The 9,731-nt window shown below is 58.1% G+C and overlaps 1 long non-coding RNA gene across 1 annotated transcript; it reads left to right on the plus strand.

Moving 5' to 3' along the window:
• Positions 1 to 445: 445 nt before the first annotated feature.
• LOC114227897 (uncharacterized) lies at positions 446 to 1,720 on the plus strand. Its single transcript, XR_003613988.2, has 3 exons — positions 446 to 563; positions 739 to 869; positions 1,471 to 1,720. It is a non-coding gene; the product is annotated as an uncharacterized LOC114227897 (long non-coding RNA).
• The last annotated feature ends 8,011 nt before the right edge of the window (positions 1,721 to 9,731 follow it).

Genomic DNA, 9,731 nt, shown 5'->3' on the forward strand with positions numbered 1-9,731 from the left:
CGTGACCCCGGGGGTTGCCCCCGCGGACGCCTGGAGAGACCGCAGGCCACAGTGCGGGGACCCCCCCCCCCCCCAGCAGCTGGGTGGTCTCCGAGTGGAGGAGACAGCGTTCAGGGGGCCAGGGAGCTGGAGCCCGAGGGACAGAGGGGTGACGGGGCAGAGCTGCTCAGACCCGCGAGCTCCCGCACAGGACAACCCGCAGGCGCGGGGCTCCTGGGACGGCTGGGCTGGGGGCTCCGGTCGGGGTTGGGACTCGCACCTGGAAGAGGGACCCGGTGGGATGGGACCCCAGGGTCTCGCTCAGCGTAAGGGTGGCTCTGGCTTAGGGGTGTGCCCAGTGGGGGTGTGGTTAAGGAATGGGGGTGTGGCTACGACCTGGGGGCGTGGCCACCGCGAGGGGCGGGTGTCACAGCGGGTGGGCGTGGTTCGAGGCAGGGGCGTGGCCAGCGGTGGGGGCGTGGTTTGGGCTCGAGCAGGCACCCAGAGCTCCAGGAGCCGCTCCGGCAACGGCCTGCACCTAACAGTCCTTGGGGATCCCCAGGCTGGTGAGCGGGCTGTGACAGGTGAAGGGAGACGGCCCTGCGAGTGAGGGCGGCCTCTGGGGCGAGGGGCCTGGCCCGGAAGGGGGAGGAGGGGCGAGGAGAGGGGAGGAGCGAGGTTGGGCAGGGTGGGAGGGGGCGCCCGGACCAAGGGTGGAGCCTCTGACCACCCACCCGTCACCCTCTCGCCCCCCTGCAGCCCCGACTGCCTCGCCATGTGGGGCCCACTGGTCCTGATGCTGCTGCTGCTCTCGTTCAGCCCCGTCCCCCCCGCCACTGCTGCTCCCATCCCCCATGCCAGCGCCCAGGACTCGCAGAACCTGCCCCAAGGTCCCGCCGCCTCCGGCTGAGGGTCGGGTTGGGGGCGGGGGGCAGGAAGGAGGGGCGCGGCAGACGCAGGAGAGGAAGTCGGAGGGACCCCAGGAGGGAGAGGCCTAGGGAGGGGCCCGGGGACGGAGAGAGGCAGGAATGGAGGAAGTGGGACAGAGAGAGACAGAGCGGAGGGACAGGGACCCAGACAGGGGGGACCAGATGGGGCGCTTGGACGGGTTTGGCCTTGAGGGTCAGAGGGGGGGGGAAGGAGAGGGGGAGGGCCCGCGGGCTGGCTAAGAGCCGTCCAACTCTCAGACGGCTCCTGCGAGCTCGGGGGGCGGGGGGGGAGGGGGAGGGGAGAAAGAGGGGTTGGGGAGAGGGGGGTGTGGGAAAGGAGGGCTGGGGGGGAGGGGAGAAGGGGGGGTTGGGGGGGAGGGGAGAAGGGGGGTTGGGGGGAGGGGAGGGAGGGGGCCCTGCTGCGGAAGAGGGACGGCTGCCCGTGCCCGTGGGCTCAGTGCCTCCGGCCCCGCCGCCACACACAGGACGGGGCGCGGGCGGGGCGGCACCTGGCGCGCTCGCAGCCCGAAGCCCCTCCTGGACCCCCCTTGTCCTTCCCCAGGGGCCAAAGGAGGCGACGGGGAGCCGTGGGCGGCGGGAAAGCCGGCCCCGCACTCGGGCTGCCCTCCGTCCTGAGGCGGCCGCGGGGCCCTGCCGCCCCGAAGCCCAGGGCCGGCCCGCGGCTCCCGGAGAAGCGTCCGTGGCTCCCGGCCATCCGCCACCGGCTCCGCAGGGTCCGCGAGGCCGGGGGACCTGGGGCCTCCCGCGTCCCAAAGAGCCCGCCCCCAAGACCCGCCTCTCCCGCCCCGGGCCCCGCCCCCGGCTCCGGTTGGAAATAAAGTTCTTTCTCCCCAGCTTCGCTTCCTTTCCCACCTGCCCCCAACGGAAAGCGAGTCCCGCACCCGAACCCCCGAACCCCCGAACCCCCGAACTCCCGCACGAGCTCCCGCGGCGGGACTGTTGCACGACGCCCACCGGGGCGCGGGGCGCAGTGGGGTTCTCGAAGGGTTTTGTTGCCAAGAATCAGACATGCACTGCGCGTGCCTGGAGGGCCCCCCCCCGCCCAATACTCCGGCCTTCCTTAAAATACACACTTTAGAGCGGCGTCCCAAGGGGTCACGAGGAAGGTCAGGGTCGAAGCTCTGTCCAGAGACCGGCACCGCCGCCTGGGCTGCCGACGCTGGTGAAGGGGGGGGGGGTGACCCCCCGGGGCTGGCTCTGTCCTGAGTGAGTCACCTGGAATGGGGGGGCCTCTTCGCTCTTTGGACCCACGGGAGTGTGGGGTGTCCCTCTCCCCACTGGCACTCCTGCGGGGTGCCCTCTTTAGGGGACCGAGCCCTCCAGATCCGCCCCGAGCCCCGGGCGGTGACTTGGGGGCCGGCATCACCCTTCCGTGTAGCTGGGGCGCCAGCGAGTCCAGCTTTTCTCACTTGTGTTACTGTTTGCTGGGCGGGTGCCTGTCCGGGTGCCCGATGCCCACTCACCGGAGAGAGCGGTGCCAGGGATTCGACCTTAGTTCCCCAGGTCACCACCGGGACAAACTGGCATCTGGAAGCACCTTACGCCACTTGTCCGGTCGTCACACCCCTTGATAGCAAACCCAGAGAGAAAACAAGTTCTGACAGACAATGCCATTCTCCCGTGGGGAAGCGGGGGGGGGGGGGGGGGGGGGGGCAGTGGCGAGGGGCCCGGAGGAGGCTGGGATTCTGGAAATGCTCTATTTCTTCACTTTGTGAAGTTCCACCCAACTGTGCTATTGCTTTCTGACTTTTCCGTAAGTCTATTGGGTCATTTTAAATGTTTATTTAGTTCTTAAATATGTCTTTATGGACTTCAGGGAGAGGGGGAGAGAGAGAGAAAAACATCAGTGATGCGAGAGAATCATGGATGGGCTGCCTCCTGCACGCCCCACACTGGGGATCGAGCCTGCAACCCCGGGCATGTGCCCTGACCAGGAATGGAACTGTGACCACCTGGTTCATAGGTCACTGCTCAACCACCGAGCCACACTGAGGGGCTAAGTGTTTATTTTTTAAATGATGGCTAACAAGTGAAAATACAACCGGATTCCAACCTACATCTTACAGGATAAACATGGATCCAACATTTAATGTTTAAGGAACCAAACCATAAAAGTTTAAGGAGAAAGCATAGGCAAATGTTTTTTATGTAGAATGTGGATAGTCTTCCAGTATGATGCACAAACAGAAGCTATTAAAAATATATATGTCTGACTACATTGAAATAAAAAAATAATTCTCCATGGCAAACCCACTATAAACAACATCAGAAGACAAATATCAAACCAGGAAATTAAAAACAAGTTACAACCAATAAGAAAAAAACCCAAAGGAAAATAGAAAAAAAGAGAGAATATGAATAACCAGCCAAAAATACAAACATCTTTTAAAAATATAGAAAGGTCACCTTTACCCATAGAGAAGCACAAGTGAAAATTATACCAAGACAGCAACATCTACTGCATCACCAACCACAGGCTGCCTCCCTGCTGTGCCGGCAAAGGCGTGGAGAAGGGGGTACCTTCGTATGTTCCACATGGACGCGCCAAGGGCTGGCATGTTTAGAGAGTAACATGTCAGTAACTAACAACATTTGAAACACACAGACCCTTTGACCTACTAGTTGCACACGTTCCAAATAACCCAGGGACAAGGACATTTTTTAACATATATTTTATTGATTTTTTACAGAGAGGAAGGGAGAGGGATAGTTAGAAACATCGATGAGAGAGAAACATCAATCAGCTGCCGCCTGCACACCCTCTACCGGGGATGTGCCCACAACCAAGGTACATGCCCTTGACCGGAATCCAACCTGGGACCCTTCAGTCCGCAGGCCGACGCTCTATCCACTGAGCCAAACCGGTTAGGGCATAAGTGTTTGTTACATAAATTAAAATATATGAATACAGAATGATTTCCAAGATATACTGCTAAGTGAAAGAGGACTTATAATAAGAAATTGAGGATGCTGCCAATATTTTGTCTGTTAAAAATTGCAAATAACACACACACACATGCTATGCGGTATGTACCTAGAATATTCTCTGTGCCGAGAAACACGAACCTGACAAAAGTGGTTGCCTCTGGGTGAGTGCTGAGCAGGGGTCCTGGGGCAGCTATACTTTTATACCCTGTGAATTTTATTTTTAGTTTTATTTTTTTGTTGTTAATCCTCACCCGTGGATATTTTTTTCTTTTTAAAAATATTTCTTTTATTGATTTCAGAGAGGAAAGGAGAGATAGAAACATCAATGATGAGAGAGAATCATTGATCAGCTGCCTCCTGAACGCACCCTACTGGGGCAAGCCCGCAACCCAGGCACGTGACCTTGACCAGAATCGAACCCAGGACCTTTCAGTCCACAGGCTGACGCTCTATCCACTGAGCCAAACCGGCTAGGGCCCAGGATATTTTTCCATTGATTTTTAGAGAGAGTGAAAAGGAGGGAGAGAGACAGAGAGAAGCATCAATGTGAGAGAGACACATCGATTGGTTGCCTTCTACACGTGCCCCGACCAGGGCCAGGGATTGAGCCTGCAACCGAGAAACATGTCCTTGACCAGAATCAAACCCGAGACCCTTCAGTTTGTGGGCCGAAGGTCTATTCACTGAGCCAAACCGGCTAGGGCTATAACCTTTGAATTTTGAACCAGGTATTAAATATTTTTAAACAATAAATTAATGCTTGAAATAGACAAAGAGAATGAATATATAATACATGGAAAATGTGTATAATTCAATATTAAATGGGAATAGCTGAATACAAAACCATATATCCTGCCCTAGCTGGTTTGGCTCAGTGGATAGAGCGTCGGCCTGTGGACTGAAGGGTCCAGGTTCGATTCTGGTCAAGGGCACATGCCCGGGTTGCAGGCTTGATCCCCAATAGGGGATGTACAGGAGGCAGCAGATCAATGGTTCTCTCTCATCATTGATGTTTCTCTCTCTCCCTCCCTCTCCCTTCTTCTCTGAAATCAATAAAAGAATGTTTAAAGAAAAAACATATAACCTTCAATGCTATCATTTTCTCAGCAAATGGGCGATGAGAACACAAGAAGTCTGTGTTGTTGGGTTTTGTTCAGCACTTTCCAGTATTTTCCAGTGATGGTGGTCGTGGTAGTTGTGATGGTGGTGGTGGTGGTGGTGATGATAATGGTGATGACAGTGGTGGTGGTGGTGATGGAGGTGATGATGGCGGTGATGACAGTGGTGGTGATGGTGTGGTACTGGTGATGGTGGTAGTGATGATGGTGGTGGTGGTGGTGGTGGTGGTGGTGGTAGTGATGATGATGGTGATGGTGGTAGTGATGGTGGTGGTGGTGGTGGTGATGGTGATGATGAAGATTTCTACCCCCATCAACTACACCAGTCAGTCTGTTCTGAGACCTCCAGTGCCCTGGCTACTCCTTGGTTCCAACTCTGGGGAAATGTGGAGAAAGCGGTAACTTTCTTTTCCTCTCTCCAGGGAGCTGTCTCCAACCTGCTTTGGGAGACTCATTCTCCTGGGCTCCAGTTCCCCCCAGCTCTTGCTACAGACAATTTCGTCCTCACTGCGGGGACTTGGCCTCCTGTTCCCTTGGCCCAGAATTTTCAGACTCTCCCTGGAGACCCCGTTCAGATTTCCCAAGTCCTCCCCCATCTCATCCCTGCAGCCCAGCCTCCTGAGTCCTCACGCTCCCCGGGTACCACCGCTGGGGGAGAAGATCGTTAATGAGGCTCTGGAGCTTCGATGCAGCCAGACCCTTAAGTGGGCCCCGAGAAACCTGTTAGGTAACTTCCTGACTGAGGGCCCTGGGGACAGAAGTTGGCAGGTCCTGGGAGAAGACCTCGATGTGGTGGAGTCTGCCTGCTCTCCATTTCCTATAAAATCCGTCTACAATCTACTCTGCTACTTTGTTTTTTTTAATGCATAAAGGAGCTGATAGTCCATCGTGGCCTTGAAGAATGAGTAGATCTCAGGTGCGGAAGGACAGTGCTATGGAGAAGTAGGTGTCAGGTCAGGGAGAAACGAGGGGTAGACAGATGCAGTAGCCATGTGACTGTGGCGAGGGCCAGGTGGGGCAGAGATGGCGAGGGTGGGACCAAGCAGGGAAGGTGTGTCTGAATTATGTGGTTGGAGCCGGCACATCTCACCAGAATTCAGGGCACCTGCTCCTCACCCAGGTGGGACCTCTCCCTCTCTCAGGAGCCCTGTTGGAACAGTGGGCAACGGGCCTGGTCAACCGAGGCACTGAGGAGTGATTCTGGCTGGCATTGGGGTCTGGTGGCCCTGAGTCTGGGTGTCTCCTTTAATGATTTTTCATATTCCTGTCTTTTCCCTCCAGGGATGCCACGGGAGATGGCTCCTGTGGGGTGAGGGTGCCAGGTACTGAGTGCAGAGCCCCTGGTAGAATTCACCGGCTGAAACCCACGTTTGCCATAGAGAGGAAATTCTGAGGAGGGGGTGTTGGGACCAGAAGGCTGGAGGACATGGGAGATTCTCCTGTCTCTGTCTGTCTGTCTGTCTGTCTGTTTCTCTGTGTTAGCTCAGAGCCTGGTGAACCATGTGCGCTGGGGATACTGCCAAACAGCACATGTCTTCGCTGCTAATCTGTCTCCCACGGCCCTCGGCAGGCTCCGCCTGTTTCTGGTCACACACCTCCTCCTGCTTCTGCACCTCCTGCCTCTAAGACGGCTTCGTTCTCTGTCCTCCACTCCTTTTCCATGTCCTTTGTTTGGTGAGGAAGGACTGACAGAGAGAGAGACTCCCCGCATAACAGCACAGATTTGGGAAGCAGTCAGACCTGGGGACAAATCCCAGCCCAGGGAGACACTGGGTGACCCCATGAACAGGTTGATCTCGCTCAGTCTCAGCTTCCTCATCTGTAAACTAACAATAATAGCAATGCCGCTGCTCCACAGCGACCTGCCCAAAGGAAACCGCACTGTGCATGCGGAGTGCTTGGGACACTGCGGACGGACCGCAGGGCTCAGCAGACGCCGTGACAGCGACATGGGTGGCTGTTGTGATTCTGACCTCGCTCCCCTGGGCGCCTGGGGGTATTGCCACCGGAGGCAGCGTGGAGCCAGGAGACCGTGGAGGAAGAGCCGGCAGGGAGGCTGGGGAGGAGCGGCAAAGGCTGGAGAGGTGAAGGCACAGCGGGCCTCGGATGGGAGCACTGGACGGGTAGCCCTGGTCTGCTCCGGCTGCGCCTCCAGGTCCTCGCCCTGGTTTCCTGGTCTCTCCAGGCAACGCTCCCATCCTGGATGGTCACCGGGAGCAGGGAGCCAGGAGAGCATTGAGCATGTGTTGATATTTGGGGTTTTTTATTCAATACGACTCCCTGTGCGCAGGCCCTGCTGGCCAGGCACTTCCAGTCCTCGCTTCAGCCCATCACTCAAGCGGTTCCCCGGGGCGTCGAAGGCCTCAGCCGCTCCCTCAGTCTCCGCTGGTCAGAGGAAGGGCCGAGACAAAGCCCAGGTGTGTGTGCACCCAGAGCCTGTTTGTGCCTGTGCCATCCTCCCTCCCAGAGAAACGGGCAGTTAGATCTTGGGGTGCTGGGGGCTACAGTGCCTGCGTCCCACATCAAGGAGGCGGATGAGGAATCTGAGATCCAGAGGAAGAAGTGACTTGAGCAACATCACAGGCAGGACTAGGAGCCAGCTCTCCTGACTCGGCCCTGAGGCCACCCAGAGTCCAATGACGAGGCAGAGCGCATCCCACAATGCACTGAGCACACCTGCAAACACCGGGCCTGCTCTGCTGTTCACTAGTACACTGGCCGAAGGGCCTCTGAGACCCATAAATGGGCACCAACAATATCACACCTAATGCCAGGTCCCCCTGGCTGATTCAGAATTCTAAATTAAACCCATGCCTTCACACTTCCTTATGGGCTTTTGAAACATCTAAAGATGTATTTTATAATCCTCATCTGAGGGCAGGCAGACTTAGAGAGAGGAAAGGAGAGAGAGAGAGAGAGAGAGAGAGAGAGAGAGAAGCATCGATGTGAGAGAGCAACATCAATCTGTGTGCACCCTGACTGGGGGTCAAACACGCCACCCCAATATGTGGCCTGACAGGGGGGACTGGAATCCCACCCTTTCGGTGCATAGGATGCCAATCAACTGAGCCACTCTGGCCAGCCAGATACCTGGGTTATCAGATGGCCAGGTAGCTTGGGAATGAACACATAACCACAAACAGAGCTTTCGGCTGAGCCATAAAAATATCAGAACCGGAGGAAACTCTAAAACCACCTGGTCCACCTCTATCTTCCAGGTGAGGAACGGGCTCTGGGACATCGCGGCCGGCTCTCCGGCACACAGTGTGGGGCGGTCACCTGTTCACAGCGCAGTGGCTGTCGGTCTTATAACAGTGACCTCAGTGCCCTCCAGCCTCCCGCGAGGAGAGGAGCCATTGGTGAAACATGAGGGATGATGCCAGCCTGGCCTGACAGTGTGATGGGCGGCGATGGGCATCATTATGTCCCGTATGGAAGCGCTTCTAAGCAGCGTTCCCACCGAACCAGGTAAGGCTCCTTGGGACAGGTGAGCAGGAAGGAGGCATCCCAGGAGTAAGGTTTAAGGACGGGGCGCGGAGAGAGAGGAGACAGGAGAGGAGCGTGTGTCTTAGTTGAGTGAGTTACGGGGCAGGCGGGACAATTGAGCTTTGCTGGCAGGTGGGGAGACGAACATGACTCTGGTAGTTTTGGGGGAGGGCATCCGCCTTGAAGCTGATTGACTGCATGGACCACATCTGAGATGAATGGTCCATGGGGGGGGGGGGGGGGGGGGGGGGGGCATTGTAGGGGAGGAGCCAACAGATATTGGGGCCATCGGCTGTTGTAAAGGGGTGAGTCTTCTGAGTCGAGGTTCCAGGGCCTGAATCCAGGTTAGGGACAACACAGGGACCCTGAGCGGAGGCGGGCATGCGGGGAAATGCGGGCTGAGTAACTCCTTTGCTTACAGGGACTCAGCAAACAACAAATAGGGCCCGAATCTTTCCTTTCCAGAGATGGAGTTTAGTGGGGTTTCCACCACAGCCGTGGCGTTAGAGGACAGCAAACGTGCCCGGATGTAGCGTGGGGTCAGCCGGGAGGGCGCACAGAGCTCTCCCAGCTCTTCCAGCGGGTCCCAGGAAACGGGAGTGGGTGCAAGGGCAGGAGAGGAGGGGAGCTCACGAGGTCTGTCAGCGAGGAGCTGGGAGGTGAGCCCCAGGAGGAGCAGCAGCGGAGGGGAGTGGGGTGCAGAGGGTGGGGGGAGGCGCGTGCGCCCAGCCTCCGGCGGGGGCTCCTAAGAAGCTCAAGCCCCCCCATCCCTGTGGCTCTGTCTGCAGGAGAGACGTCTCCATCCGGCAGAACCTGCCCGCTCAGCCCGGAGGCGGTCCCATAGAAGCCGGAGTCGCCTCGGTCGGCTCCCCCCAGGCAGCAGCGCCATCTCCTCGCCGTGGGCTGGGCCGCCCGGCCCCGTGGGTGCCGATGCCCCGGGGTTAGAAGGCTGGAAGGGACAAGGAGGGTGGGCGCTGTGAAGAAGGCACCTGGGCGCAGGCGGGCGCACGGGGCAGGGGAGGCGGAAGGAGGGCGGACCGCAGCCCCGCACGTCTGGTTCCGGGGGGCGCTGGGCTGTGGGGAAGGGGGTGGAAAGTACTGGGTTGCAGAGAAGACCCCGGGTGTCTGGGGCGGGGCGGGGTGTGAGCGGTAAGGGTGGCCCCCGGGAAGGGCTGGGGCCCCGGAGAGGCGAGGGACCCGTGCTTTCCCGGAGGGCGTCCCCGTGCCTGTCGTCTGCAGCCCGCACACCCGCCCTCCCCCAGGTCCCGCC

The sequence above is a fragment of the Eptesicus fuscus genome, chromosome 6 (assembly GCF_027574615.1).
Source record: "Eptesicus fuscus isolate TK198812 chromosome 6, DD_ASM_mEF_20220401, whole genome shotgun sequence".
NCBI classification, from domain to species: Eukaryota; Metazoa; Chordata; class Mammalia; order Chiroptera; family Vespertilionidae; genus Eptesicus; species Eptesicus fuscus.